The sequence below is a fragment of the Stenella coeruleoalba genome, assembly GCF_951394435.1.
Source record: "Stenella coeruleoalba genome assembly, chromosome: 19".
Classification (NCBI taxonomy): Eukaryota; Metazoa; Chordata; class Mammalia; order Artiodactyla; family Delphinidae; genus Stenella; species Stenella coeruleoalba.
The window spans coordinates 37,742,810-37,764,266 of record NC_137165.1 but is presented as its reverse complement, the minus strand read 5'-3'; the positions used below and the strand labels follow the sequence as shown (position 1 = coordinate 37,764,266).

Sequence of the window (21,457 nt, the reverse complement as noted above, 5' to 3'; positions counted from 1 at the left end):
CTTGTAATATCTTTAAATATACTTCCCTCACCAAAATCAAAGAGTTTTCACACTGGTTCACATCAATGTAAAATTTCTACCAACTACTTTTGGCAATACCTTTAAGAAATGTGGCTAGGGCAATCAGAGTTCTGATCACAGAACCATTGTTCTAGTAACTGCTCCCTCCTTCCCCAGCTCCTCCCCCCCAAAACCCCACAACTATCTATGATCACAAAGTCCCTGTCAAGTAAGTATTAGTCTCTTTCATAAATAGAGGAAATTAAGGCCTGCTGACTAAAAGGTGAGAGGGGCTCTGAGAGAGTAAGAACTAGTTGAGTATATAACTGCTATGCTCTTTTCTCCCTTAAAATAAAACCCAATCGGAGGACAGATGACTTTTTTTGGAAGTGGAGGTGAGGGTTGCTGGTAAAGAGGTAATGTAATCTAGGTTTTCTAATATTTTTACAATGGACATGTATTCCTTTTTTTTTTTTTTTTAATAAATTTACTTATTTATTTATTTATTTTTGGCTGCGTTGAGTCTTCGTTGCTGTGCACAGGCTTTCTCTAGTTGCGGGAAGAGGAGGCTATTCTTTTGTTGTGGTGCGCGGGCTTCTCATTGTGGTGGCTGCTCTTGTTGTGAAGCGTGGGCTCTAGGGGGGCGGGGTTCAGTAGTTGTGGTGCACGGGGTAGTTCACTGCTCCATGGCATGTGGGATCTTGCCGGACCAGGGCTCGAACCCGTGTCCCCTGAATTGGCAGGCTGATTCTTACCCACTGTGCCACCAGGGAAGTCCCTATTATTTCTATAATAAACCAAACAACTGATCCTAAACTTAAAAACTAAATGAATTCATCAAACCAATTCAGATTCAACATAAAAGATCATTTAGATGCGAGTGTTGATGAAAGTGCAAACGTAAGTTAACTAAACATAAAAAGCACTTACATCTACACCAAGCCTCAAAATACCAGCAGACTTTCAGTAACACTCAACAAACATTTATTGAGTACCTACCATGTATGAGGTGCCACAGACATAACTACGGACATGATACATATGACCCCGGTTTCAGAAGCTTACAATATCGCCAATTAGACAGGGTGGCCCTATATCCTATTTTAATGAGCAAAGTCCTGGTTTATACCTGTTTCTCCCAGAAAAGAGGGGACATATGACCAAGACTCCCTTCTCTCCCAGGGAAGCCCAGATTAATCGTTAATAATGCCCCTCTCACATATCTCTCCCAGTCTGGAGAATAAATGGTTACCATTTATGCAAAAAACAAATATACTACTGTTCCTATATGGCAATAGGTTTGTAAAATGTGTATCATTTCCAGATTTTATCTCTTTAAATTCATTTTATTCATTTTTATTACACATTAGATTTTCTTAAATTATACAAAGTAACTTATTTTAGACCTTCGTCTCATTCTGATATATACCTGTCATACAATAAAATCAAAGATTTGCTTTAATCAAATAAGAGAAAATCAAAATCTGATTTTACCACATCAAAATGTATACAGAGGGACTTCCCTGGTGGCGCAGTGGTTAAGAATCTGCCTGCCAATGCAGGGGACACAGGTTCGAGCCCTGGTCCGGGAAGATCCCAAATGCCGTGGAGCAGCTAAGCCCGTGAGCCACAACTACTGAGCCTGTGCTCTAGAGCCCACGAGCCACAGCTACTGAAGCCTGTGCACCTAGAGCCCGTGCTCTGCAACAAGAGAAGCCACCGCAATGAGAAGCCCGCGCACAGCAACAAGGACCCAGTACAGCCAAAAATAAATAAATTTATTTTAAAAACATGTATACAGAGTAAACAAATCAAATGAATAAAAAAGAAACTTTAAAGACTATAAGCCCCTTGAGGAGAGATAGTTCTTTTAAAAATACTACTTCAACATTCTAGCCTGTGTCTAGATCAGTACTGAGAACATAATGAGGTCCAGATTGAGGCCTGTGCTCTAGAGCCTGTGAGTCACAACTACTGAGCCCATGTACCACAACTACTGAAGCCTGTGCGCCTAGAGCCCGTGCTCCACAACAAGAGAAACCGCTGCAATGAGAAGCCCGCGCACTGCAACGAAGAGTAGCCCCCAATCGCCACAACTAGAGAAAGCCTGTATTGTAGCAACGAAGACCCAACTCAGGCAAAAATAAATAAATAAAAATAAATCTATAAAAAAAAATTTTTAAAAAAAAGACTCAGGAGGGACTTCTCTGTGGCGCAGTGGTTAAGAATCCGCCTGCCAATGCAGGGGACACGGGATTGGGCCCTGGTCCGGGAAGATCCCACATGCCCCAGAGCAACTAAGCCTGTGCGCCACAACTACTGAGCCTGTGCTCTAGAGCCTGCGAGCCACAATTACTGAGCCCACGTGCCACAACTACTGAAGCCCGCATGCCCAGAGCCTATGCTCCGCAACAAGAGAAGCCACCACAATAAGCCCGCGCACTGCAATGAAGAGTAGCCCCCGCTCACCGCAACTAGACAAAGCCTGCACGCAGCAACGAAGACCCAACGCGGCCAAAAATAATAAATAAATAAATAAATAAATTTATATATTAAAAAAAAGACTCAGGAGCCAGCCTGATAAGCTCCTAATGGACAAAAACAGGACAACTGAGTATCAACAAGGATGAATAACAGTAATGCACTGCAACACTTCAAATATGCTTAAATCCATTGGTCACCTTTAGAGGATGCTAAGAGAACCAACTCATTCTTCTGAAAACTGGTAAGTGAAGGGCAAGAATCAAGCATTTAGTCTGCCATTCCTATGAGATCTGTACCTCAAGGAAACTAAATATTTGTTGAGGGGAAAGTTTTTTTTTTTTTTTTTTTTTTTTTTTTTTTGCGGTACGCGGGCCTCTCACTGTTGTGGCCTCTCCCGTTGCGGAGCACAGGCTCTGGACGCGCAGACTCAGCGGCCATGGCTCACGGTCCCAGGCGCTCCGCAGCATGTGGGATCTTCCCGGACCGCGGCACGAACCCGTGTCCCCTGCATCGGCAGGCGGACTCTCAACCACTGCGCCACCAGGGAAGCCCGAGGGGAAATTTCTTTTTATAGAAGCATTCCAGCTAATAATTGAAGAAGAAGTTATAGTGTTTGGTATTATTTTGCAACCCATGATGAATTAATAGATATAGGCAAAGATCATCAGTGGCTGGTAACAGTACCGAAGAAGAAACAACCAGCACTGTACGTCTCCTGGTAGAATTACACACCACCAGCTATTAGTCTTGCTCCGCACCCACAAGAAAAATTGAACCTTAATCTGATCAAGCCTGTAGATCTAAAAGCCAATTTACAGGAAGGCACCGAGGAACATGTTAACCGATATCACGTGGGTACAAGCAGCACAATCCAGACTATGGGAGACTATACAACAAATGATAGGGATTCTTCAACAAAAATTCCAAGGAAAAAGAGAAAGAAAGGAAGGAGAACTTATAAAGAGACTTAACAGACATATTAGCCAATCACTTCTTTTGAACTTAATTCAACATTCTAGCCTGTGTCTAAATGTTGAAAACACTAACTGAAAAAACAATTATGAGTCATTTGGGAAGTACAGACACTGACTGAACACTTAATGATGGTCAGGAAGTCTTTTAGTATAATCATAGTATTAAGTTGTCTTTTTTTTTTTTTCACACACACACACTGTATTTTATTTTTACAGGAGATAAACTGACACCAAGCATTGTAAATGGATGACCACAACAAAAGCAACAATGATTGCAATTACCAAACACGAAACACTCTCATACTACGTCATAATATTGACATTCAGTCCAATAATCCTCCACCGTAACAGCTCCTTTACTTTGCAGTGAAAATTGATGTGTATATTTTTTGCCTCTGAGTCGTTGTGGGATTTTTTTTTTATTCAAACAGAAAGTCACAAAAATTATAATCATCCTCATCAGTTCACTCAGTCCCACGTAATTAATTTTTTTTCATTTTGATCTTTTGTTAGCACTTTTATGAAATCATCAGTTTTCCATTAGAGTTCTGAAAATGCTTATTCATTCAGTTCAGCAGTATAGTCAGTTACCAGAAACCTGTACTTGTCAGAGCCTTTTCCATGAATTCCTTGAAGATGAAACCCTTTTATAGGAACATTTTTGCAAAAGCATCAGAGTACACCCAGAACTGTCTGTAAATGACAAAAGACTTAAAAAAACACTGAACACTTAATGATGGTCAGGAAGTCTTTTAGTATAATCATGGTATTGTCTTTTTTTTTTTTTTTTTTTTTTGCGGTACACGGGCCTCTCACTATCGTGGCCTCTCCCGTTACGGAGCACAGGCTCCGGAAGGGCAGGCTCAGCGGCCACGGCTCACGGGCCTAGCCGCTCCGCGGCATGTGGGATTTTCCCGGACCAGGGCATGAACCCATTCCCCTGCATCGGCAGGCGGACTCTCAACCACTGCGCCACCGGGGAAGCCCTGTCTTTTTTTTAAAAAAGAATTTTTGTATATAAAAATAATATGATATGACATTTAGAATTGCTTCAAAGTAATTGGAGGGAGGGAATTATAGTGAGGGTGGATATATATGAAACAAGATTAGCCATGTACAATAATTGTTGAAGCTGGGATATGGGTATATTTCGGCTCATTATATTTTCCCTGTTTTTATATTTGAGAATTTCTATAATATAAAAAGGGTTTTGAAAAACCAAAAATAATATCATAATTTAGAAACATACAGGACACTGTTAACCTGACAACAATGGAGAAAATATATTTTATGACAAGTACAATTAACTCTAAATTAATCTTTTGACTAAGGAATTACAGAAGTAAAATATAGTGTGAAAATCCCTCTGTATTATGACTACATTTAATATTCTTTTATACAACTTAAATTTTATATCTCTAAAAACTATAATGTAAGCAGTATGGTATATTTTTTTTTTTTGCGGGAGAAAAAATATTTATTATTAAATAGAAATAAACCCAGCTATACATTATGGTAAGTGTAGAGTACTTTGTGTGTACTTTTTTTTTAAATTTAATTTTATTTACTTTTTTAAACAACAGGTTCTTATTAGTTATCCATTTTATACATAGTAGTGTATATATGTCAATCCCAATTGCCCAATTCATCCCACCACCACCCTCACTCCACACCAGTTTCCCCCCTTGGTGTCCATACGTTTGTTCTCTACATCTGTGTCTCAATTTCTGCCCTGCAAACCAGTTCATCTGTACCATTGTTCCAGGTTCCACATATATGCATTAATATACGATATTTGTTTTTCTCTTTCTGACTACTTCACTCTGTATGACAGTCCCTAGATCCATCCACGCCTCTACAAATGACTCAACTTTGTTCCTTTTTATGGCTGAGTAATATTGCATTGTATATATGTACCACATCTTCTTTATCTGTTCGTCTGTCAATGGGCATTTAGGTTGCTTCCATGTCCTGGCTATTGTAAATAGTGCTGCAATGAACACTGGGGTACATATGTCTTTTTTTTTTTTTTTTTTTGCGGTACGCAGGCCTCTCACTGTTGTGGCCTCTCCCGTTGCGGAGCACAGGCTCCGGATGCGCAGGCTCAGCAGCCATGGCTCATGGGCGCAGCTGCTCCGCGGCATGTGGGATCTTCCCGGACTGGGGCACGAATCTGTGTCCCCTGCATCGGCAGGCAGCCTCTCAACCACTGCGCCACCAGGGAAGCCCCATGTGTCTTTTTGAATTATGGTTTTCTCTGGGTATATGCCCAGTAGTGGGATGGCTGGGTCATATGGTAATTCTATTTTTAGTTTTTTAAGGAACCTCCATACTGTTCTCCATAATGGCTGTATCAATTTACATTCCCACCAACAGTGCAAGAGGAAAGGTTCCCTTTTCTCCACACCCTCTCCAGCATTTGTTGTTTGTAGATTTTCTGATGATGCCCATTCTAACTGGTGTGAGGTGATACCTCATTGTAGTTTTGATTTGCATTTCTCTAATAATTAGTGATGTTGAGCAGCTTTTCATGTGCTTCTTGGCCATCTGTATTCGTCTATGGAGAAATGTCTATTTAGGTCTTCTGCCCATTTTTGGATTGGGTTGTTTGTTTTTTTAATATTGAGCCGCATGAGCTGTTTATATATTTTGGAGATTAATCCTTTGTCCGCTGACTCGTTTGCAAATATTTTTTCCCATTCTGAGGATTGTCTTTTCATCTTGTTTGTAGTCTCCTTTGCTTTGCAAAAGCTTTGAAGTTTCATTAGGTCCCATTTGTTCATTTTTGTTTTTATTTCCATTACTCTAGGTGGATCAAAAAAGATCTTGCTGTGATTTATGTCAAAGAGTGTTCTTCCTATGTTTTCCTCTAAGAGTTTTATAGTGTTTGGTGTTACATTTAGGTCTCTAATCCATTTTTTTTTTTTTTTTTTTTAGCCGCTCTGCGGCACGTGGGATCCTCCCGGACTGGGGCGCGAACCCGTGTCCCCCGCATCGGCAGGCGGACTCTCAATCACTGCGCCACCAGGGAAGCCCCTCTAATCCATTTTGAGTTTATTTTTGTGTATGGTATTAGGGAGTGTTCTAATTTCATTCTTTTACATGTAGCTGTCCAGTTTTCCCAGCACCACTTACTGAAGAGACTGTCTTTTCTCCAGTGTATATCCTTGCCTACTTTGTCATAGATTAGTTGACCATAGGTGCGTGGGTTTATCTCTGGGCTTTCTATCCTGTTCCATTGATCTGTATTTCTGTTCTTATGCCAGTACCGTATTGTCTTGATCACTGTAGCTTTGTAGTATAGTCTGAAGTCAGGGAGTCTGATTCTTCCAGCTCTGTTTTTTCCCCTCAAGACCACTTTGGCTATTCGGGGTCTCTTGTGTCTCTATACAAATTTTAAGATTTTTTGTTCTAGTTCTGTAAAAAATGCCATTGGTAATTTGATAGGGATTGCATTGAATCTGTAGATTGCTTTGGGTAGTATAGTCATTTTCACAATATTGATTCTTCCAATCCAAGAACATGGTGTACCTCTCCATCTGTTTGTACCATCTTTAATTTCTTTCATCAGTGTCTTATACTTTTCTGCATACAGGTCTTATGGTATATTTCTGATTTAATAAAACTTTAATCCCAAATACGCTAACACAGAATGATCAAAAGTATAAAAGAAAAATTAAACATGTTAGAAGTAAAACAATTTGCCTAGTAAGGTCATCACTCAGTCAAGATCAGAATCCAGCCTTTAGAGAGTAGACATTACTGTATCCCAGATACTAAGTTAGCTTTTAATGTTTCAGTGACAGGACAATAAAACTGAACCACAAACTTCTGTCTTCATGTGGAACTTACTATGTAGACCTGGCTACAGGTAAGGTTTTAGATCTATATTGCTTAAGTACATAGCCAATATTTTAGTAAGAACTGCCATTAAAGCTGCTTTATGTGTGTTCTCCAGCTGATATGCTACACAGTACATTCTGCCACCTTCATACTTACAGGTCGAACTAAGAAACCATTATCCAAACAAAATACATGTATGCTTATACAGAGAGACTTGTGGGTGTGCAGAAGACCATTTTAGATGATTTTCTAAATCTGCTGTACTATGAGGTGACCAGGATTCTCTTCTTATTCAGTCAGTGTTGTGGTGTTGCTATCACCGTAAGTGCAATGGCCGTAAGCATTTCACTGTATAAAAGTCAGATGTAAGCACAGGCCATAGCCACGGTTCTCACCATTCAATGAAAAACTACCTTCTTCCTTCCTTGGTTTTCTCCCTCCATCATGAGCCAGCAAATATCATGTATTCTCAGTTCTAAGCTCCATTTTATTGTTTCTAAAACAAGGATGCTACATACTTTTCCTCAGTTCTAGGATGCTATTGTTTTTTTTTTTTTGTGGTACGCGGGCCTCTCACTGCCGTGGCCTCTCCCGCTGCGGAGCACAGGCTCCGGACGCGCAGGCTCAGCGGCCATGGCTCACGGGCCCAGCCGCTCCACGGCATGTGGGATCTTCCCGGACCGGGGCACGAACCCGTGTCCCCTGCATCGGCAGGCGGACTCTCAACCACTGCGCCACCAGGGAAGCCCTGGATGCTACTGATGTTAAGTTCTTATTTTACGGTCAAGTTTGTGGAAGATCCAAATGAAGCAGCTACAGTCTCTGACTGAGGATCCAAACCTCATATTCATTTGGGGCTTGTTCCTTCTACCTTACCCCAATATCCAAGGAACCAACAAGTCCTGTTTTTAAAAACTGCCCTGTCCTCCCTGTTCCAATTGCTAACGTAACCTCTGAGTTCAGGCCCTCATCACCTCAGTCTGTCTGCCTCCCTCTTTCAAACCCCCTTACACAGAGATTTTTTAAACTCCATTTTCCTAAAGAATTTGGATCATGTCACTCCCTAGCTACAAACCTTTACTGGTCTCTAGAGCCTTGGAGTAAAGTTCAGTTCCTTAGCAAAGCATTCAGAAGCCCTCCACCACCTGCGCCCAGCTGACTTTTTCAGTCTTGGCTCCCAAAGTCCTCCCCGCCCACCTAACATCCTCATGCTATTTTTCAAATGAACCTTGACTTTTTCCACTTCTAAACCTTTGACTATGTCATTCTTTCCTTCTACCTAGAACATCCCTCCCCCTGCCATCCACATGACCATAACATCCTAGCCGCCTGTCAAGACCTAGCTCAAATGCACCTTCTTCATGAAGCTTTCCTTGACCACCATTTTTGTTTCGTAGAATGCTCAGGAGGATTTTTATTTCCTTTTAAAAGGACGTGTAAGCTAATGGAAAGAATACGCAACAGTTCTGTTTAGGCTGGGAGGAAAGTGATTTTTAAAAATCCATATCCATGTGATATTGTCAATTTCTTCCTCCTCTTCCATAAAATAAACTGTTTCAGGGAATGATTTAAATTAATGTAGAGTTTGGATGTCATGGTTTGCCTCGGGAGGGATTTTCTGCATTAGCAAGCGCAGAGTGAAAGATACTCAAGTAGTACCCCATCTGTAATGGTATTCTGCCTCAAGACCAGCACCTTTTTCTCCTTCAAGAACTGCTTAATACTTATATTCTCTCAGAGCCAGACACTGCAGACAGCGTAACCATCTGGCACAAGTTAATTTTCTAGTAAACAAAAGGTGGCTGTTTTCCATGTGCTCCTGGAGACAGGGACCCGTAACTGGACTGAAAAGGGTTATCACTATGCAAGAGCTAGACTCATCCATGTTATAAACCATTTTTCTGCATGGACACAAGAAGGATGGGGAAAAAGACCTTCAAACTTACCCTAAAATAGCCTTGGAGAGAATGACTGTGAACATCAAAAGATAACTTTCAAAGATAATAATGTCAAAGAAAACTTAAATTTGTCTAAACAAATATAGACATCCAGATACATTATATATGGTATATACATAGGTACACTGTATGACTAAACTTAATCTATGAACAGATATTCAAGCTTATTCAAGTATAGAGTTTAAAAGCTTGATTTAGGATGTTTCCAAATAGAAAACTGATGTTAGTTGAAAAACTAGTGAAATCTGAATTAAGTTTGGAGTTACGTTGATAGTAATGTACCAGTATTGGTTTCTTAGTGTAATTAAGACTGTAAACAATAACAGAACTAGATGAGGGGAACTACACTCAATATTTTGTAATAACTTATAAGGGAAAGAATCTGAAAAAGAAAAAATGTATATATATCTGAATCACTTTGCTGTACACCTAAAACTAAGATGACATTGTAAATCAACTATACTTCAATAAAAAATTAAATTAAATGAAAAAGTTTTTAAAGAGTAATATATGTGAAAAATATCTCAAAATCCTATACAAACGTTATACTCATTATTATGCTTTTTATATGGTTTTCTACTTTATTCATAAGATATAACCATCTGCAATATTTTCATATTTCTACTTTTATAACTAAACAACAAAATGTCAACACAGTGAAGTAATTTTCAAATGTTAATTTTCATAGTTTGCCAAACATACAATAAAAATATTCCAACTTTAATGTTCCTACCATTTTATTTTACCTGTTCTAACAATTATAACAATGAATTTAGCTAAGAATGATTTCAGATTAACTTCTCTAATATAAAGCACTCAACTTTTATAATATATGTGGAGCAAGTAATAAGCACGGAAATATGTAATTGCTTTTAAAGAAATATTTGTTTTCAATTTAGGTTTCAGAGTAATGTGGAAGACTAAATTATTTTATCTTAAATGGCTGTTAGGTAAAACTCTAAGTATCAGTAATAGGTTAGGAAATGGAAGCATAGTTATAGAAAAAAGGGAAATAGACTTTTAAGAGCACTGGACCTTAAACTCTACCATTATTCCATAAACCACAAAAAGACCACACAGTTATTAAAGATTATCAATCACCATTTATAATATTTCTATATAGTTAGTTGTACTCTGTTATTATAATATTTTTAAGTGTAGATTTTAATCCAAGGTTTTTTTTTTATAACCAAGAAATAAATGTATATGTGTTCATTTTGAGGAAGAAAAAAGAAGAGAACTGGATGAGGTGGTATATAGGTACTCTCTTTGTAACTTTTCTGTAAATCTAAAATTATTCCAAAATTTTAAATTTTTTATTTTAAAAAAGAGAACTTGGGCTTCCCTGGTGGCGCAGCGGTTGAGAGTCCGCCTGCTAATGCAGGGGACACGGATTCGTGCCCCGGTCCGGGAAGATCCCACATGCCGCGGAACGGCTGCGCCTGTGAGCCATGGCCGCTGAGCCTGCGCGTCCGGAGCCTGTGCTCTGCAACGGGAGAGGCCACATAACTTACTGGGATAACACAAATTGACATAATCGCATTAATTAAAAGATTTTCTTTGAATTAAAAAAGCAAGTTGGTTTATTAGTTTTTCTCAAAAGTGAGTTTTTTTTAAACTTTTTTTTGGGGGGTGCGAGCTGTGCCGCTAGGCTTGCAGGATTTCAGTTCCCCCACCAAGGACTGAACCGGGGCCTTCAGAGTCTTAACCACTGGACAACCAGGGAATTCTCTAAAAAACTGTTTTTTTAAACTTTGATGTTTTTAAACTTTTTCAGGTTTACTTGGTAAAGACTATCAATTATGAAACGGGCTGGGTTTTTTCAGCCGGATTCACCTACAAACACGTATAGGTATGTTTTATGGCTTAAATCCCAAAATGGCTAATGCCAAGATAACCTGACTGACTTCTGACATCAGCTGGTATGGCCGACTACAGCTCAGAATGCTATGTGAATATGGAATAACCTTCCTTAGAACAGCTTAGCACTATTTTCCTAATTGTGAAGTGTGCATATTTTTGGACCCAGCCATCGAGAATTCCTCATTAGTAGATAATACGACAGGTATACAAAGATGTGTACACAAGGGCATTCGTTATAGCACTATTTAATATAACAAAAATTTGAAACATAAATAATGATATACACAGACACTGGCATACTACATAACCAAATTATGACATAGGTTTATATTAAAAGACACAGAAATATGTCCACATGGAAAAAAAAAAGACTAAAGAACGTGTGGGAATGGAATCATGCAATCTCACTATGTCAAACTATGCATATACAATCATGCATATATATGCTCATATTGAGAGATATCTCAGGACAGGGGTAAAGATGGGGAAGGAGATATTTTATTTCTTTCTTTATATTTTCTGTAATCCTTAAATAATTTTTTTTTTTTTCGGTACGCGGGCCTCTCACCGCTGTGGCCTCTCCCGCTGCAGAGCAACGGCTCCGGACGTGCAGGCCCAGCGGCCATGGCCCACGGGCCCAGCCGCTCCGCGGCATGTGGGATCTTCCCGGACCGGGGCACGAACCCCCGTCCCCTGCATCGGCAGGCGGACTCTCAACCACTGCGCCACCAGGAAAGCCCTTTAAATAATTTTGGATAAACCTGTACAATTTTTTAGAAAAATAATAAAGCTATTCTTCATAATGCTATAGAAGCAATTTGTGTCACACTCAAATAAGACATTAAGTACCCAAATATGTAATTTTTAAAAAGCGATCCCCTGTTCACAACTGAAAAAGGCAAAATATTTGTTATTAAACTTACTGTAAACTATAAAGGTAGAAAGCTGAGAATAGTTCTACTATAAAAACATCAGACATTAGCCAAAGACTCTAGGTTGTCAATGTTAACTGCAACATTAGCTATATAATAGCTAACAGACATGACACGTCACAGTATTATTATGCTTAGCTAGAGCTACACTATAGTTATAAATATCACGTTATTTCACATAGATTCTATTTATAAATATGTACCTTAGCTGAGATCAGTCAATAGATTTTTTTTTTTGCACAAGCAACAGAAATCTGTCCTCTTGCCAAGGGTTTATCTTTCCGTACCAATGAATTGGGGAGCTGCAAGAGAACTTATAACACATTCAGTATTCTCCATTATATGAGAGATGAGGGAAGAGGAGGCTTTAAAATGTTAAATGGTTCCTGTAAGGTCAACAGCTAGTTGATGGCAGAGCTGGGCCTATCACCCAGATTCTGGTCATAAGGCTCAAAATGAATTATTCCTACATACCCATCAGGATGGCTAAAATTAAAAACACTGACAATTTCAAGTGTTGCCAAGATGCAGAACAAATGGGACTTTCATGTGTTACTGGTGGAGATGCAAAAGGGCACACTCTCTCTGGAAAAGAGTTTGGCAGTCTCTTATAAAGTGAAACATACACACACCATAGCATCAAGCAGTCCCACTCCTAGGTATTTACTCTAGAGGAATGAGAACTTACATTCACTCCAAACTAGAAACAATCCAAATGTCCTTCAACCGGTTAATGAATAAACCACCTGTGGTACATCCACACAGTGGAACATTACTTGGTGATAAAAAGGAACACACTGTTGATCCACACAAAAACTTGGATGAATCTCATAGGCGTCATGCTGAGTGAAGGAAGCCAGTCTCAAAAGGTTACCTACTGAATGATCCCACTTACATAGCATTCTCCAAAAGACAAAGCTATAGAGATGGACAACAGATCAATGGTTGTCAGAGTGGAGGGTGGGGGAGAGTATGAATGAAAAGGGATTACAGAAGGAGTCTTTGGGTGATGGACTTGTTCTGTATCCTGATTGTGGTGGTGGTTACACGCATCTATACAGGTATTGATACTCAAAGAACTGTACACATGTCAAAATGTCAATTTTACTGTACATTAATTTAAAAATTAAAATAGGGACTTCCTTCCACGCACTGCAACTACTGAAGCCCGTGCACTCTAGGGGTCTGTGTGCTGCAACTACTGAGCCCACATGCTGCAACTACTGAAGCCTGCACGCCTAGAGCCTGTGCTCTGCAACAAGAGAAGCCACTGCAATGAGAAGCCCGTGCACCACAACAAAGAGTAGCCCCCACTCGCTGCAGCTAGAGAAACCCCGCGTGCAGCAACGAAGACCCAATGCAGCCAAAAAAACCCCCAAAACAACAAAAACCCCAGGGACTTCCCTGGTGGTCCGGTGGTTAGGACTCTGCGCTTCCACTGCAGGGGGCATGGGTTCAATCCCTGGTCGGGGAACTAGGATCCCGTATGCTGTATGGTGTGGCCAAAAAAAAAAAAAAAATACATAAAATAAAAAAATTAAAACAAATTACTTACTCAGTCTCTGGCTTCTAAAAGCCAGAAATATTTATGGATTTTTAAATTCAATTTTAAAATTAATTTTTCAATTAGCAAAATAAAATGATTTGATGGGTCTCTTCCTATAAAATCTCAATGCCAAGAAAAGAATACATTCAACTTGGCAAGTTACACAGCCTCATTTTGTCTTAATTTCTCCGTTGGCAAAATGGGGATAATAATACCTACCTCAAAGGGTTATATGAGAATTAAATGGTAGATAGATAAATAAATAAATAAATAAATAAAAATACAGACATATTCACAGTATACATAACTTTGGGTATGGAAATGGAAGACAACTCCAACCAAGTAACTTTTAAGTTTTGTCCTTCCAGAGAACCAGGTTCTGAAGATTGCTTTTCTGATAGAGCTGTCTCTGAAATACAGTCCAAGCCCGGCGTCTGATTTTCACATAGAAGTAAAAATTCACTACTGAGTCCTTGATGTATTTTTATTCTGTAACCACTCTACACAAATAAATTGTTGTTTAAACCAGACTCTGTGTTAAAGAAGATTACACTGTATATATTTGTATATATTTGTTTGTATGTATTTCGTAGTCCTCTTAATTCTACCTAACTTAATGAATAGACAGGTAGCCAGTGCTCTCGTGTGTGTGTGTGTGTGTGTGTGTGTATTAAGTAATAGTAGGTTTCCTACCTCTCAGAAGAACACAGTTTAAATGCTAGGCAAAATGAGAATCTAACCTTAACCTTTCCAGAGTTTCAGGTCGTTAAGAATTACCCCTCTATATGGAGTAAGGTCATAAACATGATGATTTTCTTCATGCCACATTTCTTAGCTTTCTACTTTCAAACTCATACCTTTAAGCCCAGCTTTTTGTTTTATCACTCTCCCACCCCCATTTAATCCAGTAAGCATTTGCTTAGCACCTACTTCAAGAAAACACTTTTTGTTAAGCTCTATTTTGGGCAGTGATTTTCAAACTGTCTGTCCCAACCCAATTTTTACAAATGAAATAGAATAAAATAACAGACTGCCTCACAGATGGTAAGGGTAAATACTGTTTCATGAAGCTTTTGTTTCAGTTGTGGGTGGGGACATGTATGCGAGTGAATAACGTAGGCATGCATATACTGCTCTTACTGTGGATCATGGTCCAAAAGTTCGAGAAACAGTGTTACAGGGATTAAATAAACATCAGCTCTAGATTTAGAACAGTACAACCCTGCAACAGTTGGCTTCTCTGGACATGTTTTTTGGTACTCACTGCACCACCTGACCTTAGAGACACAAGTCATCTTAAAGAAAAAAAATCTAACTTTCCATTTGAGGTGATGAAAAGGTTGAGGAGATACTGAAAGGCAGAACAAACTGTCCTTTGGTTATTGTTACAATCCCCGACAAGTTGGAATGGATGCAGAAGTGTATACTTTCTTTACCGCAACCTGACAGGAGGAAACTAGCCATTTGAAATGAGGTAATTTTTAAATTAAAAAAAAATTATGTAGTATACACTTGCATGGATCAAAAATTTTAAATACAGAAGAGAATACAGTGACTAGAGCATTACTCATGACAGCTATACCAGAAACAATCCAAATGTCCATTAATGGTAGAATGGAGAAATAAATTATAATATACGCATACAATGGAATATTATACGAGAATAAACTAATTATTCTTACATATAATGATATGGGTGCATCTTATAAGCCATACTCAAACGAGTACACACTGTATTACACTTACATATGGCTGAGAGATTTTCCACAGTAATATACAGTTTCTTCATTTGTTTTTGTAGCCATATAAAATTTATTCAATTGCATGAATATATGTTAATTTATTTATCCAATTCTTACTGATGGGCATTTAGGTTCTTTCCAAACTTTTGATGAGTTAATTTAAATGACTTTGCATGCTTGGTATGCTAAAAAGAAAACTGAAGGGCTCAGGATCTTTCAGACAAGGTAACTTCAAACTCTAGCTCCTAGTATATTAATACAGGAAAAGTCCCTGGGCATCTGGGTCACAGTTTTAAGAGGAACTGGGAAGAAATACATATTTATTTATGCACAAAATTGAGATCATAAACACTCTCCTTGCCACCTCCTCAAAAAATGAAACACTTCCCATGTATTTCAGTGTTTCTAGGCCACTGATACTACTCTAGATCTATTAAAATGACACATTCAGAAGGGTGAAAACAATTCATAAGGACCTAGTTAGAGAACTCATTTTATAGCTCACGCAGTGTAATTAAGAAGTTATATTCCATTGAATTCCCCAAACTGAATCAACATTCCAAAGCTGAAAAGTATAAATGTGTAAAAGACTATGTTCTACACTAGCATTAAAGACAAAAGGAATCACCTACCACTGCATGTCTTGGTGAAATCCAGGTAGAGTCACAACCCTCTGATGCCACATGCAGAGTAAAGACCAAAGAATCAGGCTAAGGAGCCATTCTTTGCATCATTTCCATTCTTACTCTCTTCCAACAAACCCTGCTCACCACACACTGATTCATCTATCAAGAAACTGACAAAAGCAACTAGCTATCTGCTAAGCCATTTGACTCTGGTAAACTAGAAAAAATAATAATTAAAAAAATAGCACCCCTTTCCAAGAAAAATTTTACTTAGCAAAATGTATTATAGTTGAGAAAAAAATATGTAACTCAATCATCTAAATTTCATTTGTTTAGTCAGTCTGGGCTCACACAGCATTAATGATGGTGTTATTAATATTATACATTCTGGCCGAAGTTAAGTTCTTTCAAGTGTTCTGCAAAGTCTAAGGAGAGTCTAAGACCATTATTTGCCAATCCCTCTTTATCAGCAACCCAATACCAGTGACTGATTCCACTGATGGGCAAGCCCCTAGGTGGCTCAATAATAAAAGAAAATAAGGCTTAGCAGATTCCCTTGAGGTAAATTCTAATGCATTACTGATGTGTCTACCTTATCTGAAAAGTCTCTAGCTAACTTTGGTGGGTTCACAGACTTAACACAGTGATATTCTGCAAAAATGACAGAATAATTTAATTCTATAGAACCCAAGAAATCCTATTTTAAAAGCTCTATGCACTGAATAAAGCTGTATACATGCTCTTGAATCTACTTTTCAGAGTAACCAGTCTCTTAAACTATATTTAAAAAAGGAAAAAGATAATGTCATATTTTACCATAAAACTGCCTTTCTGACTAAAAACCTCAGAAGAGCAATGGGGATTCTTTAAGAAAAAATGTTCATAAGCGTCTTCAAAAATCAAAGGTAACTGCTATATAAACAAACAGATTAACTAAAGCATCTGATGTCTTCACTGATTCTACCAAGCACTTTATGGCTTGCATTAACCATGAAAATTTACACAAGGCTTTGCACGTGATTCAACTCTGGACACAGAACTTATTGAGCTACATTAATGTCCTAAAACACCCCTTTCACCGCATAAGCTCTGTAAAGGCTTAAAACAAGCACAGCCTGTGGGTAACACTGTAGAATTTGGAGCCAAGTTTTATTGTCTCCACGAAGTTCAGCCAGCCATAGAGCAACAAATCAAAGTTCCAATAAGCACAGTGCACCTGCAAGTCTTAGGTATGCTCCAAGTCAAATATTTGCAATTTTTTCATCCCAAATCAGCACAGATGAAAGTATGCAGATCGCAGAACCAGCCCTCGAAATCCTGGAAGCCAAAATGATCTGCAGTTTCACTCCCACATCACTTGTGTCCTACCATTTATTGAGTCCTTAATGTGCATATGTGCCAGGAACTGTTCTAGAAGTTTGCATACATTATCTCTAATACCTATAACAAATCCTGTTCTGATGAGGAAACTGAGGCTAGAGAGGTCAAGGTGACTTGTCTAATGCCATAAAGCCAGTGGCGCTTTATTCAAACTTCGTTCTCCCTGGCTCCAAAGAGCCACCTCTGTGATCCTCCCTCAGCTAAAGTCACTAACTCCAACAGCAGCTCTCCTTTATCAAAGTAAATTCAAGGGCCAACTGTCTGAAATGATGACAAAGATGAGAAAAATATCATACCTAAAACCATGGCACAAGACCCAGGAATTCCCAGCGAGGAAACTCAGTCACCTCCTTCAGAATAACTAGTTCCAAAGGCTATGATTCAAAATCAACTGACTTTTTGGAACAAGGGAAATGAAACTCAAGAGTGTATTCACATTTTTGGTGAAATTTTCTAAAACTCTTGAGAAAAAGGTGATTTCTTGAAGCAATTCACTTTTACAGTTTACTTCTTTGATAGGCTTCAGACATTCCAAAACAAAATCACATCCGCAGCGTTACTAATCAACTTTTTTCTACAGACTTGAAAAGTATCTTCTTACCACACTACAAGATTACTTCCCATACTTAGAGCAGAAATGGAAACAGCTCTGGGTGTCACGAATCAGATCTTGAGGCCACAGTTGCAGAAAGTAGGTGCTGTTTCCCTTGAGTAGGAGCTGCTGATCTGAAACCTCCCAAGGGAAGGGTGTCTGAAGAAGGGTGTCTGACAAAGAGCATTGAAAAAACTAAAGCAAAAGCTGTTTGTATTAATGAGAGTGAGCTGCTGGCACCACTACTCCGTAAGTGTTTCACTGCTATGCAATTGTTTTCCAGCTTCCAAGCTCTGAATCTGGCAGAGAGAATGCTGTTCTCACAGCCATATGAGTTACATGATCAGCTGCTTTGTGGTGTGTGGGTGTTTAAGTAAGTGACTGGTTAGAAGAGGTTCTGCAATATTAAATCAAGGAAGCACACACTGTCCCCTGAGATTTTAATGATTTGTCACTATACTACGCTGACAAAGAAAAGCAACAAATTTGCAACTTTGAAATACTTTTGAGTTTAGGATAGGCAAATAATTTCTGACAGTAAAACTTTAGGCATGACATGAAAAAAATATATAACCTGTAATATAAGCCCCTTCAATCACGTTTATTGAAAATCCTTCCATTAAAACATTTAAAAATGGATGATTCTGATGGCAACATCACCCTGAAAAAAGACATGAAATCATATTTAATAAAGTTGAAAAACCTTCACAGAGCAGGTGCTCTATTAGGGGAATGATAAGGCCTTCTTTTAAGAGATGGGATCAACCTCAAAGAACACAAAACAATTCCAGATACACATCACAAAACAGACCACTGACTGTTGTTGAAATTTACTACATTTAGAAGATAGTGCAAGGAATATACGTTATCAACTGGTCAAATTTAGGCAAGTTCTTTTGAGTTCAGTTTTAACTGTTTCTTAAACTCTCACATACATCTCTTTACAGGAAGACAGGCAAATGATACCTTACAAATACCTAACTCACTGTAATCAAAGAACAGAATGCAAGGATACATATTTAATCTATTTTGTTGCTTACTGCTCAGGATCAAAGTAATGCCAATCCTCAAGAGACAAACAAAACAAAGCAAAACACAAAACTCAAATTCCTTTCACTTTTGCATAATATAGATCTTAACCTGAGGTCCCAGGACCAGGCTCAAGATGACTGTAATTGCATACAAAATTATGTGTGTCTATTTCACCCAGAAGAGGGTCCTAAAGGCTTCCATGACTCCAAAGAAAGGTTAAGAACCACTGAAGTAGACTTTTCCAGAATCCCTAAAACTCAGCAGTGAACATTTTAAACAAAATTATACTAAAGGTAGTATCTATCTGAATACATGTGCACAGTCCTGATACAAACATCCAAGATGCCTGCCAGCCCTATCACAGTACAGCTCACCACTCTCAAATCAGCCCTACATGGGAACATCACCTGCACACACTCTCACATGCCAGCCACAGCAGCTCTTCATTCCCTAAGCATATACATGTGTCAACAAAGCACGTGCTAGTTGCCATTCCCAGAACAATATGGATCTGACCATCTCTGGGAAAAAATACACGTTCTTCCTAAAATATTACCCTATATATTTACTATGCCTTGACCATAGATGTTAAAAATTACAACAAAAATAAACGAAATTTAAAATACAATGAAATTCCCACACACCATATGTATGTAATTAACTGGGAAAAAAGCATCACTCAGGTATTACTGAGGGTCCATGGGAGATGCATATAGGGGAAACACTGTAATAATGATGCTTGAACACGGGACAATCAAAGCCAGACTCACGCAGCACCATCCTGAGAACATGGTTGTGGAAGGCACCCTTCTCCAAAGGCAAAAGCACATTCCTTTGATTGGCACAAGCCATTCCTGACAATGGATCCGCGATGACAGGGACTGTTCCGCAATCAGGAAGTGTGCGTGTGTGTTTTGTGGGGGAGGGATATGCTAGATGTGATCAAAGACTGGCTCTCTTCAAGAAGAGCATATGGGATCTTAAATCGTGAAGACAGTCTTCGAGGGTGAGGCAGGGGCATTTATCATTTCTACAGGAGACATTCCTCGACAATGAACATGTTCTGTGCAGATGTAACGCGGGTGTCACTACCTTTAGTGGCTCCCATCTAAGAATCTCAAGCAGAGCCTGATTGGAGGGGAGGAGGTGGTGGGGGTGGAGAAAGGTCTGCATTACCCTCCGGGTGAGTGTTGGGCGGTTGTACACTAGATACATTTTATCTCAGGCGGCACAATACTCCCGGGGGTTGGGGGTTTGGGCGCAGCCGCAGGGAAGGAAGGGGAGGTAGGGGGTGCAAGCCACCAGCTTCAGGGCAGGCGAATCCTCGGACGAGGACCGGTGCAAACCTCCCCCTCGGCCCGCTAACCCGTGCAACACCAGCCTCTCCTCGGGCCGCGGGGCGAGCGGACTCTGCAAAACTGGAGTCCGGCCCGGGTCCGGGAAGGAGGGGGCGAAGGTGCAGAAGCGGGCGCCCCCGGCCCAGGCTCGGGGCCAGAAGAGCGCAGCGCCCCGGGCCTCCCCGCCGGATGGGGGCTGCTCCGGCCTACTGGACGCAGCTGCCTTGGCGAAGGGCTCACCCGGCGCCCAGAGCCCCAGTCGGCTCAGCGGGCGGCGGAGAGGAAGGGCTGCTGCCAGGGGCGCAGCCGCGACTGTGGCGTGTGCGTTGGGGGCAGGGGCCCCTACTCACCCGGGCCGGCCGCCTCCGCCTCCGCCGCCCCGACCACCGCCTCGGCGGTCCATCCCTGCGGCGGGGGGCCTGTAGCCGCGGCGCTCGAGTAACAACCGCCGGCCGGGCCGGCCCCTCCCCCCTGCCCAACGTCTGTCCTCAGGGCCGCTCCGCAGTCCCGGCCTCGGCCGCCGCCGCCGCCGCCGCCGCCGCCGCCGCAGCGCTACGTGGCCGCCGCTCCGACGTCTCGCGACTCCCTTCCGAGCGCGCGAGGGCGAGCGGGGCCGGCGGGGCGGGCGGCGCGCGGGGAGGGAGGCAGGGGAGGGGGTGTGCGTGTGTGCTTGTGTGTGCGGAGAGGAGGGCAGGGAGGGAGGGAGGGAGGGCGAGCGCCGGCGAGAGCGCGCGCGCGCCCGCGGCCCCTTCCCTCTCCGGCCCCCCCGCCCTACGGGGAGCCCGACACCTCCCTCCGCCCGCCCCCCTGGCATCCCGGCCGCTGGGCGCGGCGGCGCGCATGCGCAGCCCTCGGGGCTGGCTCCGGCGCACCTTTTCTCCCTCCTGCTCACATTGTGAGCGCTCCGCCGCCCACAAAACTGCCGATTCCCGCTCCACCCCCGCCTCCCCCACTCCACCCACTCCCGGGCACCCAGGTAAAGGCGTGGAGTGCGCGTGCGCACCGCTCTTGGTTTGGGGGCGTGGCTGCTGAAAGGAAGCCAAAATGTAGAGTGGGAGGGAGCTTTGGGTTCTGGGGGGTGGGATTCCACGAAGTGGGGGGCGGGTTAAGATTAGGGAAAGGTGAAGTGAAGAAAAGTAGGCCCGAGT

At 41.0% G+C, this 21,457-nt stretch overlaps 1 protein-coding gene across 3 annotated transcripts in view; it reads right to left on the bottom strand.

The window, feature by feature from the left end:
• ZNF652 (zinc finger protein 652) overlaps positions 1–21,219 on the bottom strand; it is a 70,464-nt gene extending 49,245 nt beyond the window's left edge. For all 3 annotated transcript variants that reach the window (XM_079903649.1, XM_079903650.1, XM_079903652.1), the window contains exon 1: positions 20,660–21,219. The gene's annotated coding sequence lies outside the window, so the exon portion shown is untranslated. The remainder of the gene's footprint in view (positions 1–20,659) is intronic.
• Between the last annotated feature and the right edge of the window lie 238 nt (positions 21,220–21,457).